Source organism: Miscanthus floridulus, chromosome 19, assembly GCF_019320115.1.
Source record: "Miscanthus floridulus cultivar M001 chromosome 19, ASM1932011v1, whole genome shotgun sequence".
NCBI lineage: Eukaryota > Viridiplantae > Streptophyta > Magnoliopsida > Poales > Poaceae > Miscanthus > Miscanthus floridulus.
This window is the reverse complement of record NC_089598.1, coordinates 115,983,656-116,006,680: the sequence shown is the minus strand read 5'-3', so window position 1 is coordinate 116,006,680 and position 23,025 is coordinate 115,983,656. Positions and strand designations below refer to the sequence as shown.

Genomic DNA, 23,025 nt, shown 5'->3' with positions numbered 1-23,025 from the left:
ATCAAACACTAGGTTTACAAGCCCTCAAACATGTCATATGCTACCACTAGATCAAAATAAGCATAGAAGCAATAGTGGTACCATACATTCATCAAATTCACTTGATTTTCATGAATGAGCCTATTAAATATGAATGATGTCTAGACGCACTAAACATGTCCTTAGCAAGGATGTATGTCATGCCAATCAACTTTTACCTTGGATTGCTCAAAGGAGAGACATGCCATATAAGCGGGAGGTGCATCAACACATATTTGAGAAATCTAATATGTTCAACTCATTCCTTAGCTTACAAAACATCTTCCCATCCAATAGCTTGATGAATATATTGGCAAGTTGATCTTCGGTGCATACACTTTCAATACAAATGTCCCCTTTTTGTTGGTGATCTTTTATGAAATGGTGGCGGACATCAATGTGCTTTGTTCTTGCATGTTGAACTAGATTGTTGGTCAACTTGAATGCACTCTCATTATCACATAGCAGTGGCACTTTCTTAAACTTGATTCCAAAGTCAGTCAAAGTGGCCTTCATCCAAAGTATTTGTGCACAACAACTACCAGCGGATATGTATTCGGCTTCGGCGGTTGATAATGTAACACTATTTTGCTTCTTTGATGACCATGAAACAAGTGATCTGTCTACCAAATGATGCTAAGGTATAAAAGATGGACCTTTGAAGCATGATACCAATCGGAGTGCACCAATATATCATCCTTAGCACCATGGTTAGCGCAATACCACTTGAAAACACTTCGAAATGAAATCACTAGATAACCTATGTATGCTAGATTTTCATTTCATCATTCAAAACTAGCATACACCACACAAGCATGGATATTGAAATTTAAAACTTGTGCCATGCAAGCAAACATATGAAATGTACATTCAAATGCACCATACAAGTTTATGAGCTTGCTCTCCCAACTTGTCTCCTATCACTTATATCTTTATTTCTTTTCCCCTTTGTTGTCTTTTCACTATCTTCGTATACTATTTCTATTTCTCCCCATAGCACTAATATCTTTGTTTTTCATAGCACCATCTTTGTTCTTCTCCCCCTTTGTCATCAATGACCACAAAAGTTCAAAATGTAGATAGGTTGAGATTATCAATGTCAATCAATAGGGTGAGGATCATTTTTCCAAATTTGGTTCAATCTAGATCATTTGCCAAAGATATTTAACTCGGTTTGATCCAAGGACAAGCTTCTTCATACCTCCAAATAAGGGTTATCATGTACCATGTTGAGTTAAACACTTAGAGCTCATTTTCTAGATCAAACACTAGGTTTACAAGCCCACAAACATGTCAAATTCTACCACTAGATCAAAATAAGCATAGAAGCAATAGTGGTACCAGACAATCATCAAATTCACTTGATTTTCATGAATGAGCCTATTAAATATGAAAGATATCTAGATACACTAAACATGTCCTTAGCAAGGATGTATGCCATACCAATAAACTTTTACCTTGGATTGCTCAAAGGAGAGGCATGTCATATAAGTGAGAGGTGCATCAACACATATTTGAGAAATCCAATATGTTCAACTCATTCCTTAGCTTACAAAACATCTTCTCATCCAATGACTTGGTGAATATATCAGCAAGTTGATCTTCAGTGCCTACACTCTCAATCCAAATGTCCCCTTTTTGTAGGTGACCTCTTATGAAATTGTGGCGGGCATCAATGTGCTTTGTTCTTGCATGTTTAACCAGATTATTGGTCAACTTGATTGCACTCTTATTGTCACATAGCAATGGCACTTTCTTAAACATGATTCCAAAGTCATTCAAAGTGGCCTTCATCCAAAGTATTTGTGCACAACAACTATCGACGGATATGTATTTGGCTTCGGCAGTTGATAATGCAACACTATTTTGCTTTTTTGATGACCATGAAACAAGTGATCTGTCTACCAAATGATGCTAAGGTATAAAAGATGGACCTTTGAAGCATGATGCCAATCGTAGTGCACCAATATATCATCCTTAGCACCATGGTTAGCGCAATACCACTTGAAAACACTTCGAAATGAAATCACTAGACAACCTATGTATACTAGATTTTCATTTCATCATTCAAACCTACAACTAGCATACACCACACAAGCATGGATATTGAAATTTAAAACTTGTGCCATGCAAGAAAACATATGAAATGTACATTCAAATGCACCATACAAGTTTATGAGCTTGCTCTCCCAACTTGTCTCCTATCACTTATATCTTTATTTCTTTTCCCCCTTTGTTGTCTTCTCACTATCTTTGTATACTATTTCTATTTCTCCCCATAGCACTAATATCTTTGTTTTTCATAGCACCATCTTTGTTCTTCTCCCCCTTTGTCATCAATGACCACAAAAGTTTAAAATGTAGATAGGTTGAGATTATCAATGTCAATCAATGGGGTGAGGATCATTTTTCTAAATTTGGTTCAATCTAGATCATTTGCCAAAGATATTTAACTCGGTTTGATCCGAGGACAAGCTTCTTCATACCTCCAAATAAGGGTTATCTTATACCATGTTGAGTTAAACACTTAGAGCTCATTTTCTAGATCAAACACTAGGTTTACAAGCCCTCAAACATGTCATATGCTACCACTAGATCAAAATAAGCATAGAAGCAATAGTGGTACCATACATTCATCAAATTCACTTGATTTTCATGAATGAGCCTATTAAATATGAATGATGTCTAGACGCACTAAACATGTCCTTAGCAAGGATGTATGTCATGCCAATCAACTTTTACCTTGGATTGCTCAAAGGAGAGACATGCCATATAAGTGGGAGGTGCATCAACACATATTTGAGAAATCTAATATGTTCAACTCATTCCTTAGCTTACAAAACATCTTCCCATCCAATAGCTTGGTGAATATATTGGCAAGTTGATCTTCGGTGCATACACTTTCAATACAAATGTCCCCTTTTTGTTGGTGATCTTTTATGAAATGGTGGCGGACATCAATGTGCTTTGTTCTTGCATGTTGAACTAGATTGTTGGTCAACTTGAATGCACTCTCATTATCACATAGCAGTGGCACTTTCTTAAACTTGATTCCAAAGTCAGTCAAAGTGGCCTTCATCCAAAGTATTTGTGCACAACAACTACCAGCGGATATGTATTCGGCTTCGGCGGTTGATAATGTAACACTATTTTGCTTCTTTGATGACCATGAAACAAGTGATCTATCTACCAAATGATGCTAAGGTATAAAAGATGGACCTTTGAAGCATGATACCAATCGGAGTGCACCAATATATCATCCTTAGCACCATGGTTAGCGCAATACCACTTGAAAACACTTCGAAATGAAATCACTAGATAACCTATGTATGCTAGATTTTCATTTCATCATTCAAAACTAGCATACACCACACAAGCATGGATATTGAAATTTAAAACTTGTGCCATGCAAGCAAACATATGAAATGTACATTCAAATGCACCATACAAGTTTATGAGCTTGCTCTCCCAACTTGTCTCCTATCACTTATATCTTTATTTCTTTTCCCCTTTGTTGTCTTTTCACTATCTTCGTATACTATTTCTATTTCTCCCCATAGCACTAATATCTTTATTTTTCATAGCACCATCTTTGTTCTTCTCCCCCTTTGTCATCAATGACCACAAAAGTTCAAAATGTAGATAGGTTGAGATTATCAATGTCAATCAATAGGGTGAGGATCATTTTTCCAAATTTGGTTCAATCTAGATCATTTGCCAAAGATATTTAACTCGGTTTGATCCAAGGACAAGCTTCTTCATACCTCCAAATAAGGGTTATCATGTACCATGTTGAGTTAAACACTTAGAGCTCATTTTCTAGACCAAACACTAGGTTTACAAGCCCACAAACATGTCAAATTCTACCACTAGATCAAAATAAGCATAGAAGCAATAGTGGTACCAGACAATCATCAAATTCACTTGATTTTCATGAATGAGCCTATTAAATATGAAAGATATCAAGATACACTAAACATGTCCTTAGCAAGGATGTATGCCATGCCAATAAACTTTTACCTTGGATTGCTCAAAGGAGAGGCATGTCATATAAGTGAGAGGTGCATCAACACATATTTGAGAAATCCAATATGTTCAACTCATTCCTTAGCTTACAAAACATCTTCTCATCCAATGACTTGGTGAATATATCAGCAAGTTGATCTTCAGTGCCTACACTCTCAATCCAAATGTCCCCTTTTTGTAGGTGACCTCTTATGAAATTGTGGCGGGCATCAATGTGCTTTGTTCTTGCATGTTTAACCAGATTATTGGTCAACTTGATTGCACTCTTATTGTCACATAGCAATGGCACTTTCTTAAACATGATTCCAAAGTCATTCAAAGTGGCCTTCATCCAAAGTATTTGTGCACAACAACTACCGGCGGATATGTATTTGGCTTCGGCAGTTGATAATGCAACACTATTTTGCTTTTTTGATGACCATGAAACAAGTGATCTGTCTACCAAATGATGCTAAGGTATAAAAGATGGACCTTTGAAGCATGATGCCAATCGTAGTGCACCAATATATCATCCTTAGCACCATGGTTAGCGCAATACCACTTGAAAACACTTCGAAATGAAATCACTAGACAACCTATGTATACTAGATTTTCATTTCATCATTCAAACCTACAACTAGCATACACCACACAAGCATGGATATTGAAATTTAAAACTTGTGCCATGCAAGAAAACATATGAAATGTACATTCAAATGCACCATACAAGTTTATGAGCTTGCTCTCCCAACTTGTCTCCTATCACTTATATCTTTATTTCTTTTCCCCCTTTGTTGTCTTCTCACTATCTTTGTATACTATTTCTATTTCTCCCCATAGCACTAATATCTTTGTTTTTCATAGCACCATCTTTGTTCTTCTCCCCCTTTGTCATCAATGACCACAAAAGTTTAAAATGTAGATAGGTTGAGATTATCAATGTCAATCAATGGGGTGAGGATCATTTTTCTAAATTTGGTTCAATCTAGATCATTTGCCAAAGATATTTAACTCGGTTTGATCCGAGGACAAGCTTCTTCATACCTCCAAATAAGGGTTATCTTATACCATGTTGAGTTAAACACTTAGAGCTCATTTTCTAGATCAAACACTAGGTTTACAAGCCCTCAAACATGTCATATGCTACCACTAGATCAAAATAAGCATAGAAGCAATAGTGGTACCATACATTCATCAAATTCACTTGATTTTCATGAATGAGCCTATTAAATATGAATGATGTCTAGACGCACTAAACATGTCCTTAGCAAGGATGTATGTCATGCCAATCAACTTTTACCTTGGATTGCTCAAAGGAGAGACATGCCATATAAGTGGGAGGTGCATCAACACATATTTGAGAAATCTAATATGTTCAACTCATTCCTTAGCTTACAAAACATCTTCCCATCCAATAGCTTGGTGAATATATTGGCAAGTTGATCTTCGGTGCATACACTTTCAATACAAATGTCCCCTTTTTGTTGGTGATCTTTTATGAAATGGTGGCGGACATCAATGTGCTTTGTTCTTGCATGTTGAACTAGATTGTTGGTCAACTTGAATGCACTCTCATTATCACATAGCAGTGGCACTTTCTTAAACTTGATTCCAAAGTCAGTCAAAGTGGCCTTCATCCAAAGTATTTGTGCACAACAACTACCAGCGGATATGTATTCGGCTTCGGCGGTTGATAATGTAACACTATTTTGCTTCTTTGATGACCATGAAACAAGTGATCTGTCTACCAAATGATGCTAAGGTATAAAAGATGGACCTTTGAAGCATGATACCAATCGGAGTGCACCAATATATCATCCTTAGCACCATGGTTAGCGCAATACCACTTGAAAACACTTCGAAATGAAATCACTAGATAACCTATGTATGCTAGATTTTCATTTCATCATTCAAAACTAGCATACACCACACAAGCATGGATATTGAAATTTAAAACTTGTGCCATGCAAGCAAACATATGAAATGTACATTCAAATGCACCATACAAGTTTATGAGCTTGCTCTCCCAACTTGTCTCCTATCACTTATATCTTTATTTCTTTTCCCCTTTGTTGTCTTTTCACTATCTTCGTATACTATTTCTATTTCTCCCCATAGCACTAATATCTTTATTTTTCATAGCACCATCTTTGTTCTTCTCCCCCTTTGTCATCAATGACCACAAAAGTTCAAAATGTAGATAGGTTGAGATTATCAATGTCAATCAATAGGGTGAGGATCATTTTTCCAAATTTGGTTCAATCTAGATCATTTGCCAAAGATATTTAACTCGGTTTGATCCAAGGACAAGCTTCTTCATACCTCCAAATAAGGGTTATCATGTACCATGTTGAGTTAAACACTTAGAGCTCATTTTCTAGACCAAACACTAGGTTTACAAGCCCACAAACATGTCAAATTCTACCACTAGATCAAAATAAGCATAGAAGCAATAGTGGTACCAGACAATCATCAAATTCACTTGATTTTCATGAATGAGCCTATTAAATATGAAAGATATCAAGATACACTAAACATGTCCTTAGCAAGGATGTATGCCATGCCAATAAACTTTTACCTTGGATTGCTCAAAGGAGAGGCATGTCATATAAGTGAGAGGTGCATCAACACATATTTGAGAAATCCAATATGTTCAACTCATTCCTTAGCTTACAAAACATCTTCTCATCCAATGACTTGGTGAATATATCAGCAAGTTGATCTTCAGTGCCTACACTCTCAATCCAAATGTCCCCTTTTTGTAGGTGACCTCTTATGAAATTGTGGCGGGCATCAATGTGCTTTGTTCTTGCATGTTTAACCAGATTATTGGTCAACTTGATTGCACTCTTATTGTCACATAGCAATGGCACTTTCTTAAACATGATTCCAAAGTCATTCAAAGTGGCCTTCATCCAAAGTATTTGTGCACAACAACTACCGGCGGATATGTATTTGGCTTCGGCAGTTGATAATGCAACACTATTTTGCTTTTTTGATGACCATGAAACAAGTGATCTGTCTACCAAATGATGCTAAGGTATAAAAGATGGACCTTTGAAGCATGATGCCAATCGTAGTGCACCAATATATCATCCTTAGCACCATGGTTAGCGCAATACCACTTGAAAACACTTCGAAATGAAATCACTAGACAACCTATGTATACTAGATTTTCATTTCATCATTCAAACCTACAACTAGCATACACCACACAAGCATGGATATTGAAATTTAAAACTTGTGCCATGCAAGAAAACATATGAAATGTACATTCAAATGCACCATACAAGTTTATGAGCTTGCTCTCCCAACTTGTCTCCTATCACTTATATCTTTATTTCTTTTCCCCCTTTGTTGTCTTCTCACTATCTTTGTATACTATTTCTATTTCTCCCCATAGCACTAATATCTTTGTTTTTCATAGCACCATCTTTGTTCTTCTCCCCCTTTGTCATCAATGACCACAAAAGTTTAAAATGTAGATAGGTTGAGATTATCAATGTCAATCAATGGGGTGAGGATCATTTTTCTAAATTTGGTTCAATCTAGATCATTTGCCAAAGATATTTAACTCGGTTTGATCCGAGGACAAGCTTCTTCATACCTCCAAATAAGGGTTATCTTGTACCATGTTGAGTTAAACACTTAGAGCTCATTTTCTAGATCAAACACTAGGTTTACAAGCCCACAAACATGTCAAATGCTACCACTGGATCAAAATAAGCATAGAAGCAATAGTGGTACCATACAATCATTAAATTCACTTGATTTTCATGAATGAGCCTATCAAATGTGAAAGATGTCTAGATACACTAAACATGTCCTTAGCAAGGATGTATGTCATGCCAATCAACTTTTACCTTGGACTGCTCAAAGAAGAGGTATGTCATATAAGTGGGAGGTGCATCAACACATATTTGAGAAATCCAATATGTTCAACTCATTCCTTAGCTTACAAAACATCTTCTCATCCAATGGCTTGGTGAATATATCGGCAAGTTGATCTTCAGTGCCTACACTCTCAATCCAAATATCCCCTTTTTGTAGGTGACCTCTTATGAAATTGTGGCAGGCATCAATGTGCTTTGTTCTTGTATGTTAAACCAGATTGTTGGTCAACTTGATTGCACTCTCATTATCACATAGCAATGGCACTTTCTTAAACATGATTCCAAAGTCAGTCAAAGTGGCATTTATCCAAAGTATTTGTGCACAACTACCGGAGGATATGTATTCGGCTTCGGTGGTTGATAATGCAACACTATTTTGCATCTTTGATGACCAGGAAACAAGTGATTTGTCTACCAAATGATGCTAAGGAATAAAAGATGGACCTTTGAAGCATGATACCAATCAAAGTGCACCAATATATCATCCTTAGCACCATGGTTAGCGCAATACCACTTGAAAACGCTTCAAAATGAAATCACTAGATAACCTATGCATGCTATATTTTCATTTCATCATTCAAACCTACAACTAGCATACACCACACAAGCATGGATATTGAAATTTAAAACTTGTGCCATGCAAGCAAACATATGAAATGTATATTCAAATGCACCATATAAGTTTATGAGCTTGCTCTCCCCAACTTGTCTCCTCCTATCACTTATATCTTTTTTCTTTCCCCTTTGTTGTCTTTTCACTATCTTAGTACACTATTTCTATTTCTCCCCATAGCACTAATATCTTTGTTTTTCATAGCACCATCTTTGTTCTTCTCTCCCTTTGTCATCAATGACCACAAAAGTTCAAAATGTTGATAGGTTGAGATTATCAATGTCAATCAATGGGGTGAGGATCATTTTTCCAAATTTGGTTCAATCTAGATCTTTTGCCAAAGATATTTAACTCGGTTTGATCCAAGGACAAGCTTCTTCATACCTCTAAATAAGGGTTATCTTGTACCATGTTGAGTTAAACACTTAGAGCTCATTTTCTAGATCAAACACTAGGTTTACAAGCCCACAAACATGTCATATGCTACCACTAGATCAAAATAAGCATAGAAGCAATAGTGGTACCATACAATCATCAAATTCACTTGATTTTCATGAATGAGACTATTAAATGTGTAAGATGTCTAGATGCATTAAATATGTCCTTAGCAAGGATGTATGCCATGCCAATCAACTTTTACCTTGGATTGCTCAAAGGAGAGGCATGCCATATAAGTGGAAGGTGCATCAACACATATTTGAGAAATCCAATATGTTCAACTCATTCCTTAGCTTACAAAACATCTTCTCATCCAATGGCTTGGTGAATATATCGGCAAGTTGATCTTCGATGCCTACACTCTCAATGCAAATGTTCCCTTTTTTGTTGTGATCTCTTATGAAATTGTGGCGGGCATCAATGTGCTTTGTTCTTGCATGTTGAACCAGATTATTGGTCAACTTGATTGCACTCTCATTGTCACATAGCAATGGCACTTTCTTAAACATGATTCCAAAGTCAGTCAAAGTGGCATTCATCCAAAGTATTTGTGCACAACAACTACCGAATGATATGTATTCGGCTTCGGTGGTTGATAATGCAACACTATTTTCCTTCTTTGATGACTAGGAAACAAGTGATCTGTCTTCCAAATGATGCTAAGGAATAAAAGATAGACCTTTGAAGCATGATACCAATCGGAGTACACCAATATACCATCCTTAGCACCATGGTTAGCGCAATACCACTTGAAAACACTTCAAAATGAAATCACTAGATAACCTATGCATGCTAGATTTTCATTTCATCATTCAAACCTACAACTAGCATACACCACACAAGCATGGATATTGAAATTTAAAACTTGTGCCATGCAAGCAAACATATGAAATGTATATTCAAATGCACCATATAAGTTTATGAGCTTGCTCTCCCCAACTTGTCTCCTCCTATCACTTATATCTTTTTTCTTTCCCCTTTGTTGTCTTTTCACTATCTTAGTACACTATTTCTATTTCTCCCCATAGCACTAATATCTTTGTTTTTCATAGCACCATCTTTGTTCTTCTCTCCCTTTGTCATCAATGACCACAAAAGTTCAAAATGTAGATAGGTTGAGATTATCAATGTCAATCAATGGGGCGTGGATTATTTTTCCAAATTTGGTTCAATCTAGATCATTTGCCAAAGATATTTAACTCGGTTTAATCCAAGGACAAGCTTCTTCATACCTCCAAATAAGGGTTATCTTGTACCATGTTAAGTTAAACACTTAGAGCTCATTTTCTAGATCAAACCCTAGGTTTACAAGCCCACAAACATGTCATATGCTACCACTAGATCAAAATAAGCATAGAAGCAATAGTGGTACCATACAATCATCAAATTCACTTGATTTTCATGAATGAGACTATTAAATATGAAAGATGTCTAGATGCACTAAACATGTCCTTAGCAAGGATGTATGCCATGCCAATCAACTTTTACCTTGGATTGCTCAAAGGAGAGACATGCCATATAAGTGGAAGGTGCATCAACACATATTTGAGAAATCCAATATGTTCAACTCATTCCTTAGCTTACAAAACATCTTCTCATCCAATGGCTTGGTGAATATATCAGTAAGTTGATCTTCGGTGCCTACACTCTCAATGCAAATGTCTCCTTTTTGTTGGTGATCTCTTATGAAATGGTGGCGGGCATCAATGTGCTTTGTTCTTGCATGTTGAACCAAATTATTGGTCAACTTGATTGCACTATCATTGTCACATAGCAATGGCACTTTCTTAAACATGATTCCAAAGTCAGTCAAAGTGGCCTTCATCCAAAGTATTTGTGCACAACAACTACCGACGGATATGTATTTGGCTTCGGCAGTTGATAATGCAACACTATTTTGCTTTTTTGATGACCATGAAACAAGTGATCTGTCTACCAAATGATGCTAAGGTATAAAAGATGGACCTTTGAACCATGATACCAATCGGAGTTCACCAATATACCATCCTTAGCACCATAGTTAGCGCAATACCACTTGAAAATACTTCGAAATGAAATCACTAGATAACCTATGCATGCTAGATTTTTATTTCATCATTCAAACCTACAACTAGCATACACCACACCAGCATAGATATTGAAATTTAAAACTTGTGCCATGCAAGCAAACATATAAAATATACATTCAAATGCACCATACAAGTTTATGAGCTTGCTCTCCCAACTTGTCTCCTCCTATCACTTATATGTTTATTTCTTTCCCTGTTTGTTGTCTTTTCACTTATATCACACGCCAAACCCTCAATAGGGTGCCGCACAACCAACACAAGATGAGGATCACACAAGCCACGAGCAATTCACTTGAGTACCTTTTGACTCTCTATCGGGGAAAGGTCAAGAACCCCTCACAATCACCATGATCGAAGCCAGAGACAATCACCAACCTCCGCTCGACGATCCTCGCTGCTCCAAGCCGTCTAGGTGATGGCAACCACCAAGAGTAACAAGCGAATCCCACAGTGAAACACGAACACCAAGTGCCTCTAGATGCAAACACTCAAGCAATGCACTTGAATTCTCTCCTAATCTCACAAAGATGATGAATTAATGATGGAGATGAGTGGGATGGCTTTGGCTAAGCTCACAAGGTTGCTATGTCAATGCAAATGGTTAAGAAAGTGAGCTTGAGCCGACCATGGAGCTTAAATAGAAGTCTCCATGAAATAGAGTCGTTGTACCCCTTCACTGGGCACAACACGGAATGACCGGACGCTTCGGTCATATCGACCAGATGTAGGACCCTAGCGTTCGGTTGTGCAATGCACGCCACGTGTCTCCTCTCTTCAAATACTGAGCACTCGATTCCAACGGTCAAGTGATGACCGGACGCGCTACTGTGAAGTGACCAGACGCTGAACCTCAGTGTCCGGTCGTTTCCAGTAAGCATCCAGAAGCGAGAAATCATTACCGGTCCGATCATGCTTGACCGGACACACCCAACGTCCGATCACTCGGCGTCTCCCCTATGCGCTACCACGTCAGCAGGACTAGATGCAACCCTCTAGCGTCCGGTCACTAAGTGACCCAACGTCCGGTCAGAGACCGACGCCAGCGTCTTCACACTTCTACTGACCGGACACACCGGTCCTACCGAGACCAGCGTCCGGTCACTTACAGTGACCTCCGTCTTTTCTATATAGGGTGCCGGTGGCACCATCGGACTGTCCGCACTCTACGGACGAACACTCCGCCAGTGAAGTTCCTAACCCTTGCTCAAATGTGTCAACCACCAAGTGTATCACCTTGTGCATATGTGTGTTAGCATATTTTCACAAACATTTTCAAGGGTGCTAGCACTCCACTAGATCCTAAATGCATATACAATGAGTTAGAGCATCTAGTGGCACTTTGATAACCGCATTTCGATACGAGTTTCACCCCTCTTAATAGTACGGCTATCGATCCTAAATGTGATAACACTCACTAAGTTTCTCGATCGCCAAAACAAAATTTCTCCTACCATTTATACCTTTGCCTTGAGCCTTTAGTTTTTCTCTTTCTTCTTTTCAAGTCTAAGCACTTGATCATCACCATGGCATCACCATCATCATGTCATGATCTTCATTTGTTTCACCACTTGGAATGTGCTACGTATCTCATGATCACTTGATAAACTAGGTTAGCACTTAGAGTTTCATCAATTCAACAAAACCAAACTAGAGCTTTCAGCAGCCTCTGAGACCAGCCCACAGCGTGGCCAAAGCCATGAATGGCCAGCCAACGACAGCGCACGGTGACCGCGAGCCTAGACTGAGCGGCTGCTATTAGTGGCGTGCACGAATTTTAAAGCTCCAACCAAAACCAACCCAGCTCGGTTGATACCAAACCAATTTGCCAAGGCACAAGAGGGTCCTAAAGGCTATCCCAAGGAGCATCAAACGCAAACTTAGATGAACTATAGAGAGATATAGAGACACGCCAAAATAAGTTCGTCAGGCTAGGCGCAGTTTCACGAACGGAGCGCCAAAACATGACCTCAACGCGTTCTAACAAAGTTTGGGCAATTTTTACGAGAGCAACGTGATCTCCAACACGACTTCGACCTACACCATGCTCAAGTACTCACTTTGGTATAACCAACAGTGCAAAAACACGAATCTAGTGTTTAAAATTTTAATCAAAATTTAATTGCCAAAATGGCATCGTCATTAGGTTTTCAGACTTGATCATTTTAGTTCTAGAGGCGGGAATTAAATTCCAACTTCAATCATTGAGCTATCAAAAATACTATTGGACAACATTTATTTACCGAAACAAATGTTGCATTGTCATCTACCAAGTTTGTACTTCCAACTTTATTTAAGTGTCACATACATGTTCTATAGTATTTTTTCTTAATAAAAATTGATTTTAAGCCCTAAGTGATATAACATGACTATTGAATCAACTTTCATTTAGCACTTTCGTTGATCATTTTGAGTTACAAAAATTAATCTACACACTTTATCACATGCATTGACACATAAACATGATGCTCATGATATAGTTTAGCAAGTTGTTTAAGCGGTAACACCGAGGGTGTTACAGTATTTTGGTAACAACAGATTGGGAACAAAAATTTCCGCTAGCTTCCGTTCAGGCACTTACCCGAGAAATCTCAGATCACACACCGCTTTTGCTAGATGGAGGGGAACCATCTCATAGAGGCAATGCTAGGAATTTTAAATTCGAACTGGGATGGCTAACAAGAGATGGTTTCTTTGACATGGTGAAAGAGGTTTGGGAATCTGAGGATAGGGGTCGATCACCCATGGAACGGTGGCAAAATAAAATAAGATTGTGATGTTTCCTTAGACGATGGGCTAGGAATTTAGTCTCACAAAACAAGAAGCATAAATCTAATCTTTTAGCCAAGATAGATGTCTTAGACAGAAAGGCAGAGGCATGTCTATTATCACCGCAAGGGGAGGATCTTAGACATCACCTCAAAGGGCAATTAACTAAGTTGCTGAGAGAGAAGGAGATTTACTGGCTCCAACGATCAAAAGCAACAAAGTTATTGTAAGGAGATGATAATACTAAGTATTTCCATCTGGTGGCAAATAGGAGGCAAATTGCACAGTTAGAACAGGAAGAAGGAATTATTGTTGGAGATGCGAACCTAGAAAATTTTATAACTGAATACTATAAAGGATTGTTTGAACCTTATATACAAAATTCTTTCTCAATGGATCAGACTTTGAGATATGACATACCTCAAGTTTTAGAGGAGGAGAAACAGGTATTGATGACTCCATTCAGTGAGGAGGTTAAAATGACAGTCTTGGATATGAAACATAACAAGGCACCTAGTCCGGATGGCTTTCTCGCTGAATTCTACCAATTCTTTTGGGAGATTGTGAAGTCGGATTTGAAGTGCCTTTTTCATAAATTCCATGCTGGGAGACTGCCCATTCATAGTTCAAATTTTAGGGTACTTACTTTATTACCAAAGATTACTGATGCGGTCCGGATACAGCAATATAGGCCAATATGCCTTTTAAATGTGAGCTTTAAGATTTTTACAAAAGTACTAAATAATAGATTATTGAAAGTGTCTGACAAGCTGATAGGGCCATCTCAGACAACTTTCATCCTAGGTCGCTATACAATTCAAGAGTTGCATAGAAAAAAAATAAGATGGTGTCATTTTAAAACTAGACTTTGGAAAAGCATACGATAAACTAAAGTGGCCCTTTATGACCCCGTTCGCTTCGCTGAAAAAAAAGTTAAAACACTGTTCCAGCTGATTTGTTATGAGAGAAAAACACTATTATGACTGAAAAAACAAGCTGAAAAGTACGGATTATAAGATAAGCGAACAGGGCCTATACAACAAGTTCTTAGAATGAAAGGGTTCTCATCAACTTGGTGTGAATGGATATCCAAAGTCATCTCTAGAGAGAGTGTTGCAGTAAAGGTCAATGATAATATAGGCCACTATTTCCAAACAAGGAAAGAAGTGCGTCAAGGGAATCCGTTATCTCCGATTCTATTTAATATAGTGGTTGACATGTTGGTTGTCCTTATTTCACGAGCTAAAGAGGCTGAACAAATCAAAGGGGTTGTTCCGCATTTGGTAGATGAGGGACTTTTAGTCTTTCAGTATGCGGATTACACTATTATCTTTATGGACAATGATCTAGAGAGGGCCAAAAATATGAAGTTCTTGCTTTGTGCTTTTGAACAATTATCAGGACTCAACATCAATTTCCATAAGAGTGAATTGTTTTGCTACGGGGCTGCCAAAGCCAATCAAAATGAATATGCACAAATTTTTGGGTGTAATGTAGGGCCATTCCCGTTTAGATACCTAGGAATTCCTATGCACTATAGAAAACTCGTGAATAAGGACTAGAAACATGTTGAGGAAAGATTTCAAAAAAGACTCAATTGTTGAAGGAGTAAGATGTTGTCAGTAGGAGGGAGACTTATTTTAATTAACTCTGTTTTGAGTAGTCTTTTCATGTTCATGTTGTCCTTTTTTGAAATTCCTCGAGGGGTTTTGAAGAAGTTGGACTACTTTAGATCACGGTTTTTCTGGCAGAGTGATGAACATAAGAAAAAGTATAGATTGACTAAGTGGAAGGCAGTTTGCACACCGAAAGAATAAGAAGGGTTGGAAGTCCTAAATTTAGATGTTCACAATAAGTGCCTCCTAAGCAAATGATTGTTTAAGTTGATGAATGGAGACGGGGTTTGGCAACAATTGCTTAGGAATAAATATCTAAGGAACAAAAGTTTGACGCAGGCTCAATACATGCCCGGGGATTCTTAGTTTTGGGCTGGCCTTACGAAGGTCAAGAGGGAGTTCCTTTCATTGGGCAAGTTTGATCTAGGTAACGGGTCTCAAGTGCGATTTTGGGAGGACTCGTGGATAAGATCGCGTCCACTAAAATCACTCTTTCCTGCATTATATAACACTGTGAGAAGGAAAAATGCGTATGTAGGATCAGTGTTGTCTACGATACTGTTAAATGTAGCCTTTAGGAGATCTCTAATGGGTGTTAACTTGCAAGCATGGTAGAATGTGGTGGCTATGGTGGCAGATGTACAACTAACAAATCAGAGAGACCGCTTTGTGTGGGGGTTACATCAGAATGGGTTGTTTTCTGTCAATTCGATGTACATAGCTTTTTTAGGAGCAGAAGCTATATCATATAACACATTAATCTAGAAACTAAAACTATCTCTTAAAATCGAAGTCTTTATGTGGTACTTGTACAAGGGAGTAATTCTAACCAAGGATAATTTAGCACGACGGCAGTGGCAAGAAGATATGAAGTGTTGTTTCTGTTCTTCGAACGAGTCTATACAACATCTACTTTTTGACAGTCATTTTGCTAAGTTTATTTGGAGAATTGTTCATGTTTCCTTTAATCTATTACCTCCAACTAGTGTACACAATCTGTTTACAGGCTGATTGGATGGGATAGATAGAAAACTGAAATCTCAGATTCTTGTGGGTGCAAGTGCATGTAATTTGTTGGGCGATTTGGTTAACACGAAATGCCATTGTGTTTGACAAAGTTGTAGCAGCATCTTATTTGCAGGACTTACTGGACCAGGTTCTAGTCCCTGTTACATAAGGAGGAGGATTGTCATTTGATGAAGATGGGTTACAAGACCATTGAGACAGTCACGATGGAAGTGTTTGCAAGACACGGCTAGAGTTTTAGTAATAGACGTGCTTTTCAGTAGCGGGTTTTGGTGTTGTTTTCCAATATGGCACAAAACCATGTATTTGAGATTCCCTGACCGTTTTATTCATGTTTGTAATAAAGAACAGCCATATGCATTGATCGATGCAGAAGGTAGGATATTAATATATTTCCTTTTCTTAAAAAAAAACTACTCCACAATGATCACAACTCTATTTCACGAATACCAAAATAAATCCTTCACTAAAACCCTAAATTGCAAATTATCACGGTTTCTGAAAATTTGACTAGATTTCCAAGTTGCTCATTGTTTCGGCCATATTTTTTAATCTACTACTCGACTAATCGCATCACGTAAATACATCTCGGACATCTACATAGAATTTATGTCTAACTTTGGATCTGACTTGGTCAAAAATAAATGAAAATATTTCTGCACTGAAAATTCCTAACCTGACAGCAGCACTGTTTTAACTGTTACTCCTAAACTGCCTATCGGATTTGAGTGAAACCAGCACCGTGGGAAAGATAAATGAGACCTACATTTTTTGTATCAACACTGTTGAAATTCAGCACCAATAATTCTTAGAAATTAAAATAATGTTGCTGTACATATTTACAGACTACCAATGACAAATTTGACAACCAATTGAAACACCCAAACCAATCTAGAACTGTTTAGGACCTAACTACTCCCTCAGTCCTGACATAAGGTATCCCAGATTTTGAGACATATTACGGGGTAAAACAAATTATGCATATGGAACAGAGGCACAGAGGGGCACTAGGCGGCACAGAGTCCGGAGGCGGTGTGAATAGGACCGGCAGACAGGAAACGACGGTCTTAGTCTTTAACTGTAGCGTGAACAGAAACCCTTGGTGAATAGATGGCCCGAATTTGGTTGGCAACCCATAGACATACCCGATATCCAAATCATACATGTTAGTAGCCAAACAGATTCATTTCCGCGAGCTCAACGCAACCATCATCTCTGATCATCCATACTACTTGTGGTTCAAAAGGTCAAACTTTGGTCCACACATTTTTTCTTTCTTTTTAAAAAATAAGGATATTACAAAAATAATGTGTTACCATTTGATGATGAGTTTAAGCTTTAGCATAGAATTTCAAAAGAGGACAGGGCAAACTTCACAGAGATGGAATTAGATTTTATCACATTACCTTTTCGAATCACAACATATCTTCGAAGTGAACTTCTCTCGAGCTTGTGGCCCAGCAAACTTTTTTGGAAAAAAAATCCACGTTTTCCAACTGAATAAAACTGTCATTTTTCAGCAGAATGGTTATCAGAGCGGGGATTAGATCAGAGCATTTTTAACTAGCTGAAATTCAATAACAGTATTTTGTTATTGAAGCCCACATAATAATAGGAGTTCTGATGGGCCTGCAGGATGAAAAGGATAACTGTTCATATTGCCAAACCAAATTTCTTAGTCTCTAATGCCAGTGACAACAATGCAAGGATAATTGTACGTATCACTGCCCAATTGAATGGTGAGAATATATAGGGCTTAAGAGTTGGAAATGTACATTTTCCCTATTTTTGTTCATGTAGAAGATAATGTAAAGCTTAGACATAATTGTCCTTACTTTTGATTCACCTGATTTTAGAGAACAAAATTCAACTGTTATGAAGAAAATATATAGGACTAACGGATCTTCTGTTTGTTTCACTCTATGACATAATGACGGATGGTTTTCCCTATCTCGTTTCCATTACCAGCAAACTGGTAAGGGGATATTCTTTTGCATAATACATAAATAAAAATAATGCAATTGCCTCAATGATCAAGTTAAAACTTAATAGTGCACATCAGTGGCTGTTTGGATATTCCCTTCACTTTGCAAAGATTATTCACGTTAGTGAAGATGTTGGGAATGACGCAATCACATACCAGGAATCTATAAATTAATGGGATTTCCCCAGGAAAAGCTCAGGAGGTATGGACATTGACAAAGATGATGGTACACTGCAAAACAGTAAGTCCAGATCATAAATATGGATATGCTATCTGACCTTGCCAAGCAAACAGAGGATACAAAGCTCTCAGTGTGGCACAGAAAAGAGCAAAGGTATACTGTCTGGTGTCTTCACTTCAAAATAACTACATGAAATTGGTACCTACTGCATTTAACAATTTCCACAACTTTCCAGTATGCAGGAAATCTTTGGCTAATCATTATATGGAAGAGAAAATTCAAAAACTCAAACAACTAAACCAGTAACTAACAAATTTACAATTGCAACAACATGAAATAAACCTGCTGGTAGCTGCTGCACCAGAACCAAAACAACAGCACAAAATGACCAAGGAAGATGAAACTCACAGGGGCACAAAGTTGTGGGACATAGCTGTCATACTGTCTGCTGGTGGTGCCCAGTGGCGAAGCTAGAGCAAATTAAAAGAGGTGCACTTGCCTTGTGAGTGCATAGACAAGTCCATAAGGGTGCATATATGATGAAATTTTAATCCAACTCACTATTTTTCCATTTTTTGGGGTGCATTTGCACCCCCTAAGTAGTGTACCTTCGCCCCTGGTGTGGTGCCATTGACATGAAGGTGGAGGCTGAGCTGTGCAGCGTTGTGGTGGTGGTTGACGCAGCACCACCAGCGCTGTTGCTCACTGCCTGGGCCACTGTTTTGTGTCTGAGGCTGCATGGGCCACTAGCCGCCATCTTGTATATCTTCTCTCCCTCCTCAAGAGCTAGTACTACCCTTGAAGCCTCCCCAAAACCTAAGTCCTCAATCACCAAGCTCCTATTGCTGTCACCATAACCCATGAAAGAAATCTCACGAGTCACGACACAACCTAGCTTAGATTGACCGAAACAGATAGAGAAACCAAGTAGAAGCGATGCCTCCAAAGCTATAAGATGCGGCCCCAACTCCGCATATTCTACAAAACTGCCCCTAAAATTTGATTTCCACAGGCGGTTCATGAACTACAGTGCTCCACGTCCTAGTTACAGGTGATCTCTTATGTCATCCGCCTCTGTTAAAAATCGCTGTCGTCTGTAAAAAGGATATGTGTAGTAGTGATAAGAGATTGATTGACAAATAGAGGATGACATGCATGTGGCCGGCTGACACCTCATCCAATCGCGACCAACAGGGTGACATCTAAAGACATGGAGGGAGAGTGATGAGGTGTGTACTAGAACTCAGATGTCAAAACACAAAAATACTCAAGTGGATTATTTACATATTGACGTGGCGGAGGAGAGGAGAGCAACCATGTTGGAAGGACGGGATTGAACTAAGGGCCGGGAGGGGAGGCGAGGAGCATTGGGGAGGTGGCAAGGGACACAGATGCGTAAGGAATAAGGACTAATCTACCAAGTTTCATGACATCCCGAGTGGGCAAGAACTCAAACCCAACTGTAATTGGACGACCCACATCATGCACTCAATGAATTGGATGGCTAGCACATAAGGGACAACATATGTTGATTTTAATTGGGCTTGGCCTATTTTTACTCAATTAAAATCAAATAAATCCTAAGACCCATATTAAATGCTAGGGTGTATTAAAGTCTTAGTCCCATATGGCATTTTGACTAAAGGTTGACTCAACTTAAATAGGTGATATTTGTGCGCACACACATGTTGTGAAGTTGAGAGGCGAAAGGCATGCCACAAGTGAGTCGTGCCATGCCATGGCGTGAGCATGATGTGCAGAGGCTCGGGCCAGCCCGCCTGGCCCGGCATGGTACGGGGTGGGCTGGTTTTGCCACTTGGGCCATTTGATGGTGCCTATTACAAGCTCATCAAAGGAGCCATTACCAGTGTAGTATAGTTATTCCTGTGTGAGAGTAATATGCTATGGTTATTATTGTCCGTTACTTAGAGAATATAGCGAAAGAAAGTCATTCTCACTTCCCAGGAAGTCAAAGAGTTTCAACATTGACCAAATATATATAAGAAAATATTAATATTTATGGTATATAATTAGTATCATTAGATGGATAATGGAATATGTTTTCATAATATTAACTTACTTGGAGATACAAATATTTCTGATATTTTCTACAAACCTTAGTCAAACTTATAAAATTTGATTTGGATTAGTGAGTGATCCACACAGTGGCGGACCCAGCGGGTAGTCCAGGTAGGCCCGGGACTACCCGCCGCCGAGCAGCTCGCCAAGGACTCCAGGGCCGCATCCATGGCCGCCCGTGGCCGACCTCCTTCCACCCCCTCCGGCCGAGGACGAGGCTGCGGCCGCGGCAATGGGAAGGGAGTCGGAGCCGATGGACGAGCCGGGGTGGCCGCAACCGCTGTGCTTGCGCCGGAGGGGTTCAGAGTTGGGAGATCAAGAGCTCGAGATGGAGTTCGTCCATGCGGTGGCGGCAGTGGATGGAGGCACTGGGGAGAGGAGAGGGTTCGGGGATGGGCGGAGCGGTTGCGGCGTGTGGTTGCGGTGCTGAGGGGGCGGGATTTATGGACGCGGAGGCGAGTGGAGGAGGAAGGGCCAGGTCGTGGAGCTCGCTGTCAATGGCGGCCGCGATTCGGTTGCGCGGGAGAGTGGGTCAGGGCGCGAGCGACTGCGTTGGGCGTAGTGCGGTGGACTGCTGGACGCGGTAGCGGGAGGGGGGCAGGGGGTTGGCTCCGCGCGGTGCTCGGTCCGCGGACTTGGTCGCGTGGGGCGGCCTCGTCGCACGGGCGCCGACGATGGCGGAGGCGACATCGAGAGGTAGGGGAAGAGCCTGACAGGTATGCCCGCTGGACAGTGACTGAGCGAGAGAAGGGCTTGGGCTGATTGGATCTATAGTCACTGAACTTTTTTAGATTTTATTGCAACTTTTTTAGTGAGTGAACTTTTTTAGATTTTATTGCAATTTTTTGGTCAGCGAATTTTTTCAGATTTTATTATATTGTGTTGAAAAAATTTGATTAGGACTACCCTCGTTTCAAATCCTGGGTCCGCCACTAGATCCACATATGTTACTCTTGGTGTTTGCCAACACCATGGTACCTTTGTAGCGGTGTCTTGCAAGGCCATTCAAAGGGTATTATGGTGTGGCCACACTTTGTGAGCGATCTGCAATGGACTGCACCAGAGTGGCAGATTTATACTGGAGAAGTTGGTCGCGGTAGATATTTAGGATTACATGTAATAAAACACTACAGTGCTGGCTCCATAGCTCAGAGCAACACTAATTGGTGGTCAAACCAAGAAACGATGCTCCCCCGCCCCACCCAAAAAAAAACAAGAAACGATGCAATAGTGGCCGGCCTACCACAATCAGTTTGTAGTAAGAAACAACTCACCTACATTAATTACAGTCATCAGTTTTGCCACAAAGTGAATTTAAATTTGGCTGCGCAATAGAGCTATAGAAGACTGATGTACTGTGCCACAACACAGCCATCCGCTAACTAAATAATTGGGCTAATAAAGTTTGGTCAAGTTAAGAAACCGGGTGAAGCACCAATAAAAATAGCAACAGCTAGTTTGTCACCACTAGTCTGATGATCTACTCCTCACCTAAATTACCCTTTCCATGTCATGAGAATCCTAGTAGCTGGGGTTCCTAGCCCATGATCTACTGCTCTGTACAGCTAGGATACATCCTTAATCCCACCCTTTGTGCAAAGAACATATATTTGGTTTACACCTTATAGTCTATCGAATGAATACAATTGTATTATCCAACCATATGTAATTTTGAGAAAATCTAGCCAGCACATGAATGCGAGGAATGAACTTGCTATATGGCAGATCAAAATCAAGGTCCAGGTTCATATTCAATCATGCATGCAAGAGGCACTATGAAATAACAATGTAATTAGTAATTTTTTTTAGAAAAAGCGAACAGTTCTGCCTCTGATACTGCACACACAACCAATTCTTTCAAAGTTTTCAGCTTATTGATCGTTAATCAATAAATGAAAGGAAAGAGTACACAAGAGGAAGCAAAAACTCTATGGTAAAGTCTATTATTGCTTCTTCAACCATTATTGACACAAGCAAAGACATTAGAGTAATTAGTATGATGTTTCTAGATAATTTTATGAATAACTAATATAATATAAATGTATATTAGAGTTGAGAATTACTCAAGTTGGTGATTCAAGTAATAGAAGACATGCCTTACCACTCATATAAAGGTATTGTGAATCAATGTTTGTATGATGCTATTCACGGTCAGGCTAAGCTACATTGAGACCCTTCTGTTTTGACATTTCAGCAGTTGTGTACTCTCATCTTACATATTCATGGTCAATTCAAGACAGAATTGGTGTCATACCACATCACAAATTTAATCTTTTGGATTATGATTCTTTTCCAACTGTATATGTATTTGGTGGACTAGTGCAGTTCAGTCAATAG

The 23,025-nt window shown here is 39.1% G+C and overlaps 1 long non-coding RNA gene across 3 annotated transcripts in view; it reads right to left on the bottom strand.

The window, feature by feature from the left end:
• The window catches only part of LOC136529382 (uncharacterized), a 38,222-nt gene that overhangs the window by 12,333 nt on the left and 2,864 nt on the right, over window positions 1-23,025 (bottom strand). For 2 of the 3 annotated variants that reach the window (XR_010777276.1, XR_010777275.1), the window contains exons 4-5: window positions 18,585-18,659; window positions 17,252-17,950 (exon numbers count right to left, since the gene is read on the bottom strand). This is a non-coding gene — a long non-coding RNA (uncharacterized lncRNA). Of the gene's footprint in view, window positions 1-17,251; window positions 17,951-18,584; window positions 18,660-23,025 lie in introns of those variants that run through there. The other variant, XR_010777277.1, reaches the window with a different exon arrangement.